The sequence below is a fragment of the Bufo bufo genome, chromosome 1, assembly GCF_905171765.1.
Source record: "Bufo bufo chromosome 1, aBufBuf1.1, whole genome shotgun sequence".
NCBI classification, from domain to species: Eukaryota; Metazoa; Chordata; class Amphibia; order Anura; family Bufonidae; genus Bufo; species Bufo bufo.
In genome coordinates, this window is record NC_053389.1 from 45,888,519 (window position 1) to 45,905,429 (window position 16,911).

Below are 16,911 nucleotides of genomic sequence, written 5' to 3' on the forward strand. Positions count from 1 at the left end.
AACTGTTTAGTTGTCTCCATTGTCCCAATTTTACCATAAGAGGGATCCACAGGCATCTAGATTCAGGGGTTCCTATAACTACAAAGGAACAAATCCAATGAACGGCACCTCTATCACCCAAAACCCTCTCCTGGCCCATATTTAACTCTAATAGGGCATACTGTTGAGCAGATAGAGAGGAGGACAACTCTGAAGTGATGGAGGAGAATGTGGGGTAACTTTAACCATAGATAAGTTGGACATCATATGCCATTTGTTATTATTTGGCGCTATATGATGCTATAGAGATGGGCACTGGATTCTAGAATTGTGGTATATGGTGGTTGAGGGGTTGGTGGCTGGAGGCTTTACATGGGCATCCATAGACATTTATGGATAAAGGTGTTAACCCTCTCAAGAATGTCTTCAACTTCATCCAGGTTTTATCTACATTGACTTCTACACATTTCTTTAACATTAATTTGGCATCATAAACTTGCCAGGTTTAGTACGTCGCCCCTTGATGACTACCACTGCCTTTATCTTCTTTCTTTTACGTTTCCTCTTCCTTTTGTTCTTCTCCATTTTTTGAGCCGGTAGAGGAATGGGTGATTCTGTGGCAGTTTCTGGAGGTGGAGACTTCTCTTCTGAATCCTGGTCAATCTTGCAAGGTTGATGGAACTTCTGAAAAAAAAAAAAAACATTCAAAACAAATTTATTGTTGTCTACATTATGTTTTTTGGAAGAGGTCACCACCCCCCTTATTGGATTTCAGTGTGAACGATTAAGCCAAGTATTTAATACTGACCCCGATGCTACTCACTACTAGTGATGATCCAATCTGTATATGTTCCATTAATTCTACGCCTCGTTTTTTTCTCCTGCACATGTATTGTCTTAGTCCCAGTTTCTTATGTTATGTTTCAACCAAGATCAAGATGATATGATACTCATAGCTCACCTAGGTTCAGTCAACAACTTACTTTCTCATAGAAACTTCTTTTTGATGGATGGGTCCCTAGATGATAAACTGATTCTGGGGAATCCCTGTGATCAACTGAAGTTAGGCAACCTAGCAGCATGTGTTCAAGGTGTAGACAGCCCTTAGAACATTATAGTGGACTTCATATGTTTAGGTAGTCTCTGACTTTTCACTCACTTACCCCTCCTCCTTGATAAGTGTGCCATAGGCAATCAAATTGCTGTCTACAGGAGTTCTTTTGAGAAAAATCAATAGATGTAAGTACTGTATACAGCTTCTCAAGACGAATGGCTTGAATTCTCCAGCTTGAAAAATACAACTTTAGCATTACTCTGTTGGGGGCGTTTAGAGTAGCAGAAAAATTTTCTGGACATCTAATTTCTGGATATCTTGGACCAAGAGGAAAAGTAATGAATGACACATCTGTATGTACATGGTGGCATGGCTCCATATACAGCAATAGCCATTGTGACAATAACCTGAATCCCACCTACCATTACCCTCAAAGTAGAATATCAAAGTGGTTTCCGACCCTCAAAGCTGTTTTTCTTCTGCCCTCGAAAGTGCTTAGCTTCAAGATAAAAAAGTCACTTACCTGTTCACCAGTGCTCCATTATAGCACTGAAGATCCTCTCTTTGCTGCTTCTGGTGACCTAAAGACCAGAAGTGTGGCATCTAGGGATGAGCAAACCCGAACTGTATAGTAAAAGTCCAGGTTCGGGTTCGGTGTTCGGCGCTTTCTTGGAGCTTTTTGAAAGGCTGCAAAGCAGCCAATCAACAAGCGTCATACTACTTGCCCCAAGAGGCCATCACAGCCATGCCTACTATTGGCATGGCTGTGATTGGCCAGTGCAATATGTGACCCAGCCTCTATTTAAGCTGGAGTCACGTAGCGCGGCACGTCACTCTGCTCTGATCAGTGTAGGGATAGGATGCAGCTGCTGCTGTTAGGGCGAGATTAGGCAGGGATTTATTTACTGAAGTGATCGATATACAGCTGTGTATCATACAACCTCTGCTATTCAATTGCTCACTGTTTTAAGGCTGCCCAGAGCGTTTTTCAGTCACTTTTTTCTGGGGTGATCGGCGGCCATTTTGTGTCTTGTGGTGCGCCAGCACAAGCTGCCACCAAGTCCATTTTTAACCATCAATAGTGTGTTGTTTTTTTTTTGCTATATCCTACATCAGGGGCTTGGCTGTGCTTGCTATTTTATTGAGGGGTAAAAATACAATTGCCAAAATAGCAGTACCCTAAATCTGGTGTTTCAGCTGTGGCTTGCCAATTGTAATACTGTCTGCTGTCTGCCGAAGAACAGTTTTTGTTCTGGGTTTAATACAATTCCCAACTTAGCAATTCCCTAAATCAGTGGTTTCTGCTCTATTAGGCCAAGGTTAAATCTATCCATAAAAGGGTATATTAGATTGAAGGTGCGGATAGGGTCATCCTCAATAACTTTCCACGCTACCGTGCATTTCCAAGTCTAATTCTGTCCGTAAAAGGGATACCTGTCATCCAGCGCCTAAATACTAGACCTACAATTTATATTCAGCTAAATCTGTTACTGCTGTGCCTGTATTAGTGTAATACGGTACCTAAATAGATAGCCAGATAGTGTTAGGTGCCTGTAAAAAAAGGCCTGAATTTGAATTCAATACATTGGGCCAAATAATTTTTTTCTTATTGTGGTGAACGGTAACAATGAGGAAAACATCTAGTAAGGGACGCGGACGCGGACATGGTCGTGGTGGTGTTAGTGGACCCTCTGGTGCTGGGAGAGGACGTGGCCGTTCTGCCACAGCCACACGTCCTAGTGAACCAACTACCTCAGGTCCCAGTAGCCAGCAGAATTTACAGCGATATTTGGTGAGGCCCAATGCCGTTCTAAGGATGGTAAGGCCTGAGCAGGTACAGGCATTAGTCAATTGGGTGGCCGACAGTGGATCCAGCACGTTCACAGATGGCGCATGAAAACCAAGCCCATCAGTCTGTCACATCACCCCCATGCATATCAGGGAAACTGTCTGAGCCTCAAGTCATGCAGCAGTCTCTTATGCTGTTTGAAAACTCTGCTGGCAGGGTTTCCCAAGGGCATCCACCTAGCCCTTCATCGGGGTGGAAGAGATAGAATGCACTAACGCACAACCACTTATGTTTCCTGATGATGAGGACATGGGAATACCACCTCAGCACGTCTCTGATGATGACGAAACACAGGTGCCAACTGCTGCGTCTTTCTGCAGTGTGCAGACTGAACAGAAGGTCAGGGAGGAAGACTGGGTGGAAGACGGTGCAGGGGACGATGAGGTCCTAGACCCCACATGGAATGAAGGTCGTGCCACTGACTTTCAGAATTCGGAGGAAGAGGCAGTGGTGAGACCGAGCCAACAGCGTAGCAAAAGAGGGAGCAGTGGGCAAAAGCAGAACACCCGCCGCCAAGAGAGTCCGTCTGCTACTGGCCACCGCCATCTGGGACCCAGCACCCCAAAGGCAGCTTCAAGGAGTTCCCTGGCGTGGCAGTTCTTCAAACAATGTGCTGACGACAAGACCCGAGTGGTTTGCACGCTGTGCCATCAGAGCCTGAAGCGAGGCATTAACGTTCTGAACCTTAGCACAACCTGCATGACCAGGCACCTGCATGCAAAGCATGAACTGCAGTGGAGTAAACACCTTAAAAACAAGGAACTCACTCAGGCTCCCCCTGCTACTTCTTCTGCTGCTGCCGCCTCGGCCTCTTCCTCCACCTCTGGAGGAACGTTGGCACCTGCCGCCCAGCAAACAGAGGATGTACCACCAACACCACCACCTCTGTCTCCAAGCATCTCAACCATGTCACACGGCAGCGTTCAGCTCTCCATCTCACAAACATTTGAGAGAAAGCGTAAATTCCCACCTAGCCACCCTCGATCCCTGGCCCTGAATGCCAGCATTTCTAAACTACTGGCCTATGAAATGCTGTCATTCAGGCTGGTGGACACAGACAGCTTTAAACACCTCATGTCGCCTGCTGTCCCACAGTATGTTGTTCCCAGCCGCCACTACTTCTCCAAGAGAGCCGTGCCTTCCCTGCACAACCAAGTATCCGATAAAATCAAGTGTGCACTGCGCAACGCCATCTGTGGCAAGGTCCACCTAACCACAGATACGTGGACCAGTAAGCACGGCCAGGGACGCTATATCTCCCTAACTGCACACTGGGTAAATGTAGTGGCGGCTGGGCCCCAGGCAAAAAGCTGTTTGGCGCACGTCCTTCCGCCGCCAAGGATCGCAGGGCAACATTCTTTGCCTCCTGTTGCCTCCTCCTCCTACTCAGCTTCCTCCTCCTCTTCTTCCACCTGCTCATCCAGTCAGCCACACACCTTCACCACCAACTTCAGCACAGGCCGGGGTAAACGTCATCAGGCCATTCTGAAACTCATATGTTTGGGGGACAGGCCCCACACCGCACAGGAGTTGTGGCGGGGTATAGAACAACAGACCGACGAGTGGTTGCTGCCGGTGAGCCTCAAGCCTGGCCTGGTGGTGTGCGATAATGGGCGAAATCTCGTTGCAGCTCTGGAACTAGCCGGTTTGACGCACATCCCTTGCCTGGCGCATGTGCTGAATTTGGTGGTGCAGAAGTTCATTCACAACTACCCCGACATGTCAGAGCTGCTGCATAAAGTGTGGGCCGTCTGTGCGCGCTTCCGGCGTTCACATCCTGCCGCTGCTTGCCTGTCTGCGCTACAGCGTAACTTCGGCCTTCCCGCTCACCGCCTCATATGCGACGTGCCCACCAGGTGGACCTCCACCTTGCACATGCTGAACAGACTGTGCGAGCAGCAGCAGGCCATAGTGGAGTTTCAGCTGCAGCACGAACGGGTCAGTCGCACTGCGGATCAGCCCCACTTCACCACCAATGACTGGGCCTCCATGCGAGACCTGTGTGCCCTGTTGCGTTGTTTCGAGTACTCCACCAACATGGCCAGTGGCGATGACGCCGTTATCAGCGTTACAATACCGCTTCTATGTCTCCTTGAGAAAACACTTAGAGCGATGATGGAAGAGGAGGTGGCCCAGGAGCAGGAGGAGGAGGAAGAGGGGTAATTTTTAGCACTTTCAGGCCAGTCTCTTAGAAGTGACTCAGAGGGAGGTTTTTTGCAACAGCAGAGGCCAGGTACAAATGTGGCCAGACAGGGCCCACTACTGGAGGACGAGGAGGACGAGGATGAGGAGGAGGATGAGGAGGATGAGGATGAAGCATGTTCACAGCGGGGTGGCACCCAAAGCAGCTCGGGCCCATCACTGGTGCGTGGCTGGGGGGAAACGCAGGACGATGACGATACGCCTCCCACAGAGGACAGCTTGTCCTTACCTCTGGGCAGCCTGGCACACATGAGCGACTACATGCTGCAGTGCCTGCGCAACGACAGCAGAGTTGCCCAGATTTTAACGTGTGCGGACTACTGGGTTGCCACCCTGCTGGATCCCCGGTACAAAGACAATGTGCCCACCTTACTTCCTGCACTGGAGCGTGATAGGAAGATGCGCGAGTACAAGCGCACGTTGGTAGACGCGCTACTGAGAGCATTCCCAAATGTCACAGGTGAACAAGTGGAAGCCCAAGGCGAAGGCAGAGGAGGAGTAAGAGGTCACCAACGCAGCTGTGTCACGGCCAGCTCCTCTGAGGGCAGGATTAGCATGGCAGAGATGTGGAAAAGTTTTGTCAACACGCCACAGCTAACTGCACCACCACCTGATACGGAACGTGTTAGCAGGAGGCAACATTTCACTAACATGGTGGAACAGTACCTGTGCACACCCCTCCACGTACTGACTGATGGTTCGGCCCCATTCAACTTCTGGGTCTCCAAATTGTCCACGTGGCCAGAGCTAGCCTTTTATGCCTTGGAGGTGCTGGCCTGCCCGGCGGCCAGCGTTTTGTCTGAACGTGTATTCAGCACGGCAGGGGGCGTCATTACAGACAAACGCAGCCGCCTGTCTACAGCCAATGTGGACAAGCTGACGCTCATAAAACTGAACCAAGCACGGATCCCACAGGACCTGTCCATCCCTTGTGCAGATTAGACATTAACTACCTCCCCTTAACAATATATTATTCTACTCCAGGGCACTTCCTCATTCAATCCTATTTTTATTTTCATTTTACCATTATATTGCGGGGCAACCCAAAGTTGAATGAACCTCTCCTCTGTCTGGGTGCCGGGGCCTAAAAATATCTGACAGTGGCCTGTTCCAGTTTTGGGTGACGTGAAGCCTGATTCTCTGCTATGACATGAAGCCTGATTCTCTGCTATGGGACCTCTCTCCTCTGCCTGGGTGCCGGGGTCTAAATATCTGACAGTGGCCTGTTCCAGTGGTGGGTGACGTGAAGCCTGATTCTCTGCTATGGGACCTCTCTCCAATTGATATTGGTTAATTTTTTTATATTTTTATTTTATTTTAATTCATTTCCCTATCCACATTTGTTTGCAGGGGATTTAACTACATTTTGCTGCCTTTTGCAGCCCTTTAGCCCTTTCCTGGGCTGTTTTACAGCCTTTTTAGTGCCGAAAAGTTCGGGTCCCCATTGACTTCAATGGGGTTCGGGTTCGGGACGAAGTTCGGGTCGGGTTCGGATCCCGAACCCGAACATTTCCGGGAAGTTCGGCCGAACTTCTCGAACCCGAACATCCAGGTGTTCGCTCAACTCTAGTAGCATCCCATCCATCATCACCTCTGCAGCCATTCACTGACCTTAGCAGTGACGTGTCTTTAAGAGACACAAAACCTCTGAGGCCAGTGAATAGACGCAGCAGTGCACATGATGACATCAGGGTGTAAACCTCTAGTCCACAGGGGACCAGAAGCATTGGAGATTGGACCCTCGGCGCTGGAATAGAGCATCGGTGAACAGATAAGTGGCTTTGTTTCTTTATGCTAAGCACATTGTGGAGCACATGTTAAACTGCTTTGTTGGTTGGACAACCACTTTTAAAAGGATATTACCAATTGGAACATTTATGGCAAATTGCTAGAATATACCATAAGTGTCCCATAGGTGCAGGACAGGTCCCACTTCTAGAGAATGGAGCCCTGAAGCTAATGGAGAGGAAACTGCCACTGTCCATTCGCTTCTATGGCACTGCAAAAATTAGCCGAGCCCCTGGGATCTGCTTCTATGTAAAAAATAGGGCCTTAAGTGAATGCACAGTAAGGTGCACATGTGTGGTGTGGTGGTAGGCTGTTTTTAAGATAGGAGCGCGTGCCAGAGGTGGACATTTATGGAACAACAGCTTTTAATGAGCAGCATCTGTGGGTGAAGGTGGGGGAAAGGTGTTATATGACATTTTTCTATGATTTCTATGTACAGTACATTCGTCCCATAGTGATCTCCACGTCCACGAGTAGTTTTTCTCGCACCTTTGTGATCACTTACGTTTTCTCGTGGGCAGGAGAATCATCTGGGATCACTGCCATGTCTACAGGATAACTCTAGAGATAAACAGAGAAATAAAAATATATAAATACCAAATCTATCAGAATCTAAGGCTTAGAACTGCCCAATCACCTACGTCCCTCACCTACCACCTGCCATGGGCTGCAGTAGAGTGCACTGCATCAAGCAGGGGGTCGGCGTATTGATGCCCTATGCTTAGGACAGGCCATTAAAGGGGTTGTCCAGGAGTAGAATATTGATGTCCCAGTAGAATAGGGCTGAACACTGTATGAACTGTTAGTGGCCTACTGTCACGGAACCATGAACCAGACGTACAACAAGAGATAAGTGAGAATAAGAAGGCTTTATTGAAAATAAAGCTGTAAAGCAAAAGTCCAAACGGATGGTGAAACCGAGCAGAGTCTTTGCGAAGCCAGAGGTCAGGAACCAGAAGGGTAGTCAGACGAAGCCAGGATCAGGAACCAGCAGGGTAGTCAGACGAAGCCAGGATCAGGAACCAGCAGGGTAGTCAGACGAAGCCAGGATCAGGAACCAGCAGGGTAGTCAGACGAAGCCAGGATCAGGAACCAGAAGGGTAGTCAGACGAAGCCAGGATCAGGAACCAGAAGCAGCAGCAGTCTTAGAAGCATGTGAACACAAGAGGACCAAGCAAGGAACTGAAGCCACAGACCTCCTATACGTATATATGAGCTAGGCATCCAGCTCCTCCCAGGGGAAGGAGGAGCCGCAGGGTGGAAGGCTACAAGAAACCCAGAAACCAAGATGGCCGCCAGCACATGTCAAACGAAGGAGAGCAGCAAGCAGGTAAGACCATGACAGTACCTCCCCCTCAAGGGCCCCTCCTCCGCGGAGCACAAAACGGTTTCTGAGGGAAGCGTGCGTGGAAGGCTCGGAGCAAGGCAGGAGCATGGACATCTGCGGAGGGAACCCAGGAACGCTCCTCTGGACCATAACCACGCCAATGGACCAAAAACTGCAACCGACCGCGGACCAGGCGTGAGTCCAGGATATTGCTCACCTCATATTCCTCACGATTGCCCACTTGGACCGGACGAGGCCGAGGAACCGAGGAAGTGAAACGATTACACACCAGTGGCTTCAACAGGGAGACATGAAACACGTTGGAGATCCGCATGCCAGGAGGAAGCGCAAGGGCATAGGCTACCGGGTTTACCCTGCGAAGCACTCGGAAGGGACCAACAAAGCGAGGCGCCAGCTTGGGAGTGGGCACTCGAAGGTTGAGGTTGCGGGTGGACAACCATACACGGTCTCCGACCTGGTAGGAAGGAGCAGGCGCTCGTCTGCGATCAGCCTGGAGTCTCTGGCGCTGCGCAGAGACCTCAAGGGACTTCTGGATCTGTACCCAAGAAGCACGTAGGACGGAAAGGTGATCCTCCACAGCCGGAATATCCTGGGGAGAGAATACCTCCGGTAACACGGCAGGTTGGAACCCATAATTGGCCATGAAGGGAGACGTCCCAGAGGAAGAGTTCACCGCCGTGTTCCTGGCAAACTCAGCCCAAGGCAGGAGGTCAACCCAATTGTCTTGGTGATCGGAGACATAGCAACGAAGGAATTGCTCCAAGGCCTGATTGGATCGTTCTGCGGCCCCATTGGACTGAGGGTGGTAGGCCGAGGAGAAGGAGAGATGAATCCCCAACTGGGAGCAAAAGGCGCGCCAGAACCTGGACACAAACTGACTCCCCCGATCCGACACAATCTCCTTAGGCAAACCGTGCAACCGGAAGACCTCCCTGGCAAAAATCGTGGCCAACTCTTGTGCAGAGGGTAACTTCTTGAGAGGAACACAGTGGCACATTTTGGAAAACCGATCCACAATCATGAGAATGACCGTATGGCCTCGGGATGCAGGGAGGTCCACAATGAAATCCATCCCCAGGTGTGACCATGGACGCTCCCCGGTGGCTATGGGTTGCAGAAGGCCCAACGGAAGGTGCCGAGGGGACTTACTCTGGGCACAAACGGAGCATGCCGCTACATATGCGGCGATGTCGGAACGTAGGGAAGGCCACCAGAACAGACGTGAAACAGCCCAGGACAGCTGATTCTTTCCAGGATGCCCCGCGGTCTTGGAGTTATGGTAGGTTCGCAACAACCGAGTGCGCAACTCCTCAGGCACAAAACATCTGCCGTTGGGTCTCCCAGAGGGAGCACCAGATTGAGCCGCCAAAATCTGCTCACCCAGGGGAGAGGTCAGGCTGGTGCGAATGGCGGCCAGGATCTGATTCGGAGGTATGACCGAAGTCGGAATCGACTCCTCCCTGGACAGCTCGGAGTACTGCCATGATAAGGCATCCGCCCTGATGTTCTTGGAACCGGGTAGGTAGGAGACCACGTAATTAAAACGTGACAAGAACAGAGCCCATCTGGCCTGACGTGGTGTCAATCTCTTGGCCTCAGAAAGGTAGGTCAGATTCTTGTGGTCCGTCAGGATGAGAACCGGAACCACCGAACCCTCGAGCAAGTGCCTCCATTCTTTAAGGGCCTGCACGATGGCCAATAACTCCCTGTCACCAATCTGATAGTTGCACTCCGCGGAAGACAGTTTCCGGGAGTAAAACCCACAAGGAAGCAGAGGACCCTCTGGTGTTCTACGCTGAGACAGAAGGGCGCCTACTCCCGTCTCAGACGCGTCCACCTCGAGGACAAAGGGCAACCCAGGGTTGGGATGCGACAGAATCGGAGCCGACACAAAGGCGGACTTTAGGGCCTCAAAAGCTCGGATGGCCTCGAGCGGCCAGACCTGGGAATTACTGCCCTTCCTGGTCAGATCCGTGAGAGGCTTGGCCAGCATGGAAAAGTCCCTGATGAACTTCCGATAATAATTGGCGAAGCCCAAAAAGCGCTGCAGGGAACGAAGACCACTGGGCTGGGGCCACTGTAAGACAGCCGAAACCTTCTCAGGATCCATGGAGAACCCCTCAGCGGAAATGATGTAACCTAAAAAGGTTACCTGGGATCGGTGAAATTCGCATTTCTCAAGCTTACCGAACAGCTTGTTCTCTCGTAACCGTTGCAACACTCGTCTGACATCCAGAATGTGGGCCTCCATGGATTCAGAATATACCAAGATGTCATCCAAATAGACTACCACACACTGCTGCAACAGGTCACGGAAAACATCGTTGATGAATTCCTGAAAGACTGCGGGCGCATTGCACAACCCAAAGGGCATAACCAAGGATTCGTAATGACCGGTCCTGGTGTTAAACGCGGTCTTCCACTCATCGCCCGCCTTGATCCTTACCAGGTTATATGCCGCCCTCAGGTCAAGTTTGGTAAAGACCGTGGCCCCTTTAAGGCGATCGAACAGCTCGGAAATCAAGGGTATCGGGTAAGCGTTCTTGATCGTGATGCGATTGAGACCCCTGTAATCGATGCAAGGCCTCAACTCACCGCCCTTCTTTTTCACAAAGAAAAATCCAGCCCCTGCCGGGGACGAAGATTTGCGAATGTGTCCGCGTGAAAGCGCCTCCCTCACGTACTCCTCCATGGCCTCATTCTCCGCTACCGACAGTGGATAGACTTTGCCACGAGGAGGAACGGCACCAGATTGTAACTCTATGGCACAATCATATGGGCGGTGCGGAGGTAGGGCAACCGCGCGCACCTTATCGAATACATCCCGGTACTCCTCATATTCAGGAGGCAACAGAGAGTCCGAGGAAGTACACAACAACTTGACAGACCCATGGATGCAACTAGCCCCACACTGCGGTGACCACGAGAGGATCTCGACCGATCTCCAATCGAAAGTCGGATTATGCTTCTGGAGCCAGGGGTACCCCAAGACCACCGAGTAGTGTGGAGACGAAATAACCTGGAGGCAGACCGACTCTCTGTGAACGGCACCAATGGCTATCCCCACTGGAAGGGTCTCATGAGTCACGTGTGGCGGCAGAAGGGGTCTGCCGTCTATCGCCTCAAGAGCCAGTGGGGAACCTCGAGCCTGCAGAGGAATGGAATTGGCGGCAGCGAACACACTATCAATGAACAAACCACCAGCACCAGAGTCCACCAACGCCTGGGTCGTCACCGAGCCCCCGACCCAGGAGAGGACAACAGTGATCAGTGGTTTGTCAACACGGGAAACCGGGGACGAGGAGACTCCACCCAAGATCTGCCCCCGACAGGATCTCAGGGTACGAGCGTTTCCCGGACGGTTCGGACATGCCAACCGAAAATGCCCACCGAGACCACAGTACATGCATCGGCCCTCACGTCTCCGGAGTGCCCTCTCCCCCTCGGACAGGCGAGCAAACCCCAGCTGCATGGGTTCACCCCCAGACAAGTCATCCCCAGGAGGCGTGGGAGGAGAGGGAGGCACGGGTGGGACAGCAAACGTAGGCACCAATCTGTTAGAAGACCTCCGCAGGTTCTCCTTAAAGGAAGGTCTCTCCCTGAGTCTGGTGTCAATCAAAATCAGGAAAGAAATAAGAGACTCGAGCTCAACTGGTAGGTCCTTAGCTGCAACCTCATCCTTCAAGGCATCCGAGAGACCATGAGAGAAAGCAGCGACCAGAGCCTCATTATTCCAGCCCACCTCTGCTGCCAGGGTACGAAACTCAATGGCGTATTCAGCTACGGATCGTGAACCCTGTCTGATGGACATAAGGAGCTTCGCAGCAGAGGCAGCACGAGCCGGCACATCGAATACCTTCCGAAGAGAAGCAACAAAACCGGAAAACTCGGCAACCACCGGATTGTTGTTCTCCCATAAAGGGCTGGCCCAGGCCAAGGCCTTGTCCGAGAGCAGCGAGATCAAGAAGCCCACCTTTGATCTCTCAGTAGGAAAGGCATGTGGCAGCAACTCGAAATAAATGCCCACCTGGTTAAGGAAACCTCGGCACTGAGTTGGCTCTCCCCCAAAGCGCTGTGGAAGAGGGGCAGAACCGGTCATACCCCGAAACACCGCAGGCGCAACAACAGGTGTCGGGGTAGACTCTGGCGCAACAACCGGAGCGGCAGTAGGAGCGAGCCCAGGAGCGACAACCGACCCATCGGCAACGGGAGCGAAATGAGCCGTGCGTTCAAGCAGGGTTTGCAACGCCACAGCGAACCGACCCAACAGGTGATCCTGCTGATCAAGTCTGGCAACCAGCGTGGGTAGCGAGAATGGCCCTGTACCGTCAGAATTCATGGCTTGGTCCTAATGTCACGGAACCATGAACCAGACGTACAACAAGAGATAAGTGAAAATAAGAAGGCTTTATTGAAAATAAAGCTGTAAAGCAAAAGTCCAAACGGATGGTGAAACCGAGCAGAGTCTTTGCGAAGCCAGAGGTCAGGAACCAGAAGGGTAGTCAGACGAAGCCAGGATCAGGAACCAGCAGGGTAGTCAGACGAAGCCAGGATCAGGAACCAGCAGGGTAGTCAGACGAAGCCAGGATCAGGAACCAGCAGGGTAGTCAGACGAAGCCAGGATCAGGAACCAGAAGGGTAGTCAGACGAAGCCAGGATCAGGAACCAGAAGCAGCAGCAGTCTTAGAAGCATGTGAACACAAGAGGACCAAGCAAGGAACTGAAGCCACAGACCTCCTATATATATGAGCTAGGCATCCAGCTCCTCCCAGGGGAAGGAGGAGCCGCAGGGTGGAAGGCTACAAGAAACCCAGAAACCAAGATGGCCGCCAGCACATGTCAAACGAAGGAGAGCAGCAAGCAGGTAAGACCATGACACCTACATAGAGAAGTAAGGGCCCCATAGCAAGGATCAAACCAGGCCCCCCACACAGGACAGAAGGGTTTCCGCCTAAACCCCTTTAGTTGACCCTTGGGCCATTTTTTCTATCCCTGCTGCCACTAAAATTCCCACTGCTAAGCCATAGTCCCGATAGTTTTCACAATATGACCATTTGTTTGTAACTCATGCTGCCCATTGGCATTCATTGAAACTCCACTCTAGCCACCTCAAATTTGAAGGGCAATTTCTAAACTGCGACTGTGCCTTCATTTTTTATATTTCAGAGACATACTATGCATTAAAATGTAGGTCTGGGTCTTGTGATTTTTTAACTACGACCGTTTGAAGAAGGCAACCGCAAGTGAAGTGTGCAAATTAGAGCAGTTTGTTTTTAACCGCTCTTCTCTGCCCTTGCTGTAGAGTGAGTTGTCATATGAACCCAGGTGTGTGAGCAGCCAGCCGAGTGACAAAAGGTAGAGTGTGAGCTGAAAAATCAGGACATGATTTCTAAACTGCCACCACTCCCTCATTTTCAAGCCCACCTACACAAATCGGCTGCTAATGTTTTTATAAAAGTATGTGAAGCTCTTTGGGCAACAACATTGCAATTAAATGTGCTATATAAATAAATAAAAGTTGAAATGCATTTCTCACTCTATCAAGCTTGCCATGTGCACTTTTTAAATTTGATCAATCATTTGGTTAGTGTAATGTTTACTATCTTTACTCACTCCAAACACTCTACACAGTTACTCTGCCCACTCCATAAAGTTACTCTGCCCAGTCCAACCTTTTTTTTTTTTTTAACCAAACTTTATTAAATTTCCAACAATAACAATTATATAAAGCATATCATTATTAACATATTTTTTTATACCCCCTCAAATCCCCCACCCTTCACCACCACTCCTCTGTCCCAAGACCGAGGGGTAGTGGTGGAGGGTGGAAGAGCGGAGGAAGCTCTATGAATTCCAGTCTCCCCAGATTCCAATCCATTTTTTCTCAGTATTTCTCTGCTTATACAAAATATATTCATATCTTTAGTAATATTCACCAGATTTAACCATGTATTCACAGTGGGACTGTTTCGCGAAAACCAAGAACATGCTATCAAAAGTCTTGCCAAAAACATTATCTTAAATAAAAGATTTTTTTTATATTGCTGACAGCTCACCTTGGCCAGCTCACCAAATACCCAACATTCAGCGGAAAAAGGGATCCGCACCTTCAATTTTCCCTCAATATATTTATGAATAGCCCCCCAGTATTGTTTCAACTCTACACAGGACCAGAACATATGCAAATAATCCGCTTCAGGAACATCACACCTAGGACAGTTGGAATCATTCCTAATCCCACATCTACTAAGCCAAAGAGGTGTGACATAAAGTCTATGTAAAATAGTAAACTGTACCAAAACGTGTTTAAAATTATGTGAGACCAATTTTAAATTCAAAGTTACATTCCCCTGGTCATTCAGATGGATCATTGGACATTCATTTTGCCAAGTCCTCTGGTCAGAGGAAGAGACACCTCCAAATCGTGCTATAAGTAAATTTTTATAAAGTTGGGAAATCTTCATCTTCTGATCCAGGTTCCCTATCCACTCATTAAATTGTATTGAAGTGTGTATTTGAAGCCTAATATTTTTCTTTATACTCAAAAGTGCCGATCTTAGCTGTAAATACCAAAACCATAATCATTTCTGTGCTTTTTCTCTCTGTGATAAATCTGTAAATGAAATAATATCTCCATTACTTACTACCTGTGTCAAATATAAAATATTACTTTTTTGCCAATATTGATCCTTAGCTAATTCATCTAAAGTTTGTAAGTGCATCCCAGTGAACCTTTCACTCCACACCATAGTCTAATAGAGTACCATGACTTCATAAAGAGATTTCTGGCTGATCTAAATTCCCTATCTGGGTTGATCAATTGATCAGACTCCAATAGAGTGAAAAAATTATCATATGGAGATCTGTTCACTAAATCCCTACAAAGTGGGCTATCATTCCATTCACGGAGAAAACAAAACTGTGCAGCTAAGAAATAGCCCCTGAAACAGGGGAGATTAACTCCTCTCCGCTCCAAAGGCTTATACCAATGCTCTAACTTAAGTCTCACACGTTTCCTCCCCCAAAGTAAATCGTTATTAATACTTTCGATTACTTTGAAGAACCTATCCGGAATCCAAACTGGAGAATTCCTAAAGAGATAGAGTAACTGATGGAGAATCACCATCTTAACTAGAGATATTCTATCAGCCTTTGATAAAGGTAGGCGAAGCCACGTTGTTATTTTTGACCTTAACTTATTTATCAATGGCGTCAAATTAAGCGGGATAAAGTCTTCCACCCTAGGGGAGACTGTGATACCAAGATACTCAAAGGACTCAGCGATTTTCAGGGTGTTCAAAGGGCTGTCATTGGGGAATGTAAATTTATCTAAGGGCATAGTTGTAGTATCTAGTGGCATAAGCGTGGTTTTATCCCAATTTACATCCAGACCTGAGACTTTTCCAAAAGAGTTTATCGTTTGCATGATAGTTAACAAAGTAGATTTTGTCTGTTGGACATAAAATAAAATATCATCTGCATATAAAGAAATGCAATCTTCCGTTCCCAATACCCCAAACTCTAGAATCCTAGGATCTTGTCTGACCCTGGCAGCCAGGGGTTCAATATAGATATCAAATAGAAGAGGAGAAAGTGGACATCCCTGGCGAGTGCCTCTAGTCATAGGGAAACTTCTTGTGAGATGACCATTTATATTGAGTCTTGCGGTGGGGAATCTATAAAGAAGTTTAACCATATTAATAAACCTAGGGCCAAAGCCCATCCTATGAAGCACTCTCCATAGAAATCCCCACTCAACTGTATCAAAAGCCTTAGACGCATCTATAGACAAAATAGATCGTGTGTATATCCAGACGTCTGTATATTAGAAAAAAGGCAATGTAAATTATAATGAGTCCCCTTATTAGGAATAAAGCCGTTTTGGTCTGGATGTATAATTGATGTCATAACACTAGATAGCCTCATAGCTAAAATTTTAGAATAGAGTTTAACATCTGTATTAAGGAGAGAAATAGGTCTATAAGATCCCAACTCATTAGGGTCTTCACCCTTCTTTAATATTACTGTTATGACGGCCTCTGTCATTGTCTTTACGATAAAACTCATACCGGAGTCCATCCAATCCGGGGGAAGAATTACCTGAACAGGCCTTCATTGAATCCTCTATCTCTTGGGGACACAAGTCCATCTCCAAACGACCTGCCTCTGAGAAATATTTTTGTCCTCTGAAGAACAGCCTCTGTTGGGCTTTATCCAGAAGAAAGTCAGAAAAAGCCTGGCTTGTCCTCTGCATAATCTATCTACCTTCCTCTGTTTTTCCCTTGGCGTATCTAGCCATTCCTACAGCGGCTGCTTCCTCTAATTCTTTCTCCTTCATAGCATAGCGTTTGCTCGAATTTGCAATTGTACTGATAAAAATCCCTCTCATAAATGCTTTAAACACATCCCAGATATATTGAGATTTAGCTTTTCTATCTGATTATGATTATCAATTATTAATAGCCAATGGGGATTCAATCTAAATGGGGATTTCACTCTAGACTCATTCCCAACCATACATAGCTCTATTAAGAAGGGAACATGATCTGAAACGGATCTGGCCTCGTATTTCATCCGTTTAACACAATTTAAATAACCTTTATTTATCAAAGTCAGATCAATTCTAGACATAGAACTTCCAGATTTACTAAAACAGGAGAAAGCTCTTTTTTCTTTAACCTCTTGCCGCAC

The 16,911-nt window shown here is 48.3% G+C and overlaps 1 long non-coding RNA gene across 1 annotated transcript; it reads right to left on the reverse strand.

The window, feature by feature from the left end:
• Window positions 1–756: 756 nt before the first annotated feature.
• Window positions 757–16,378, reverse strand: LOC120994149. The gene is made up of 3 exons (XR_005777336.1): window positions 16,321–16,378; window positions 7,378–7,433; window positions 757–1,196 (listed from the first exon to the last, which is right to left on the reverse strand). It is a non-coding gene; the product is annotated as an uncharacterized LOC120994149 (long non-coding RNA).
• Between the last annotated feature and the right edge of the window lie 533 nt (window positions 16,379–16,911).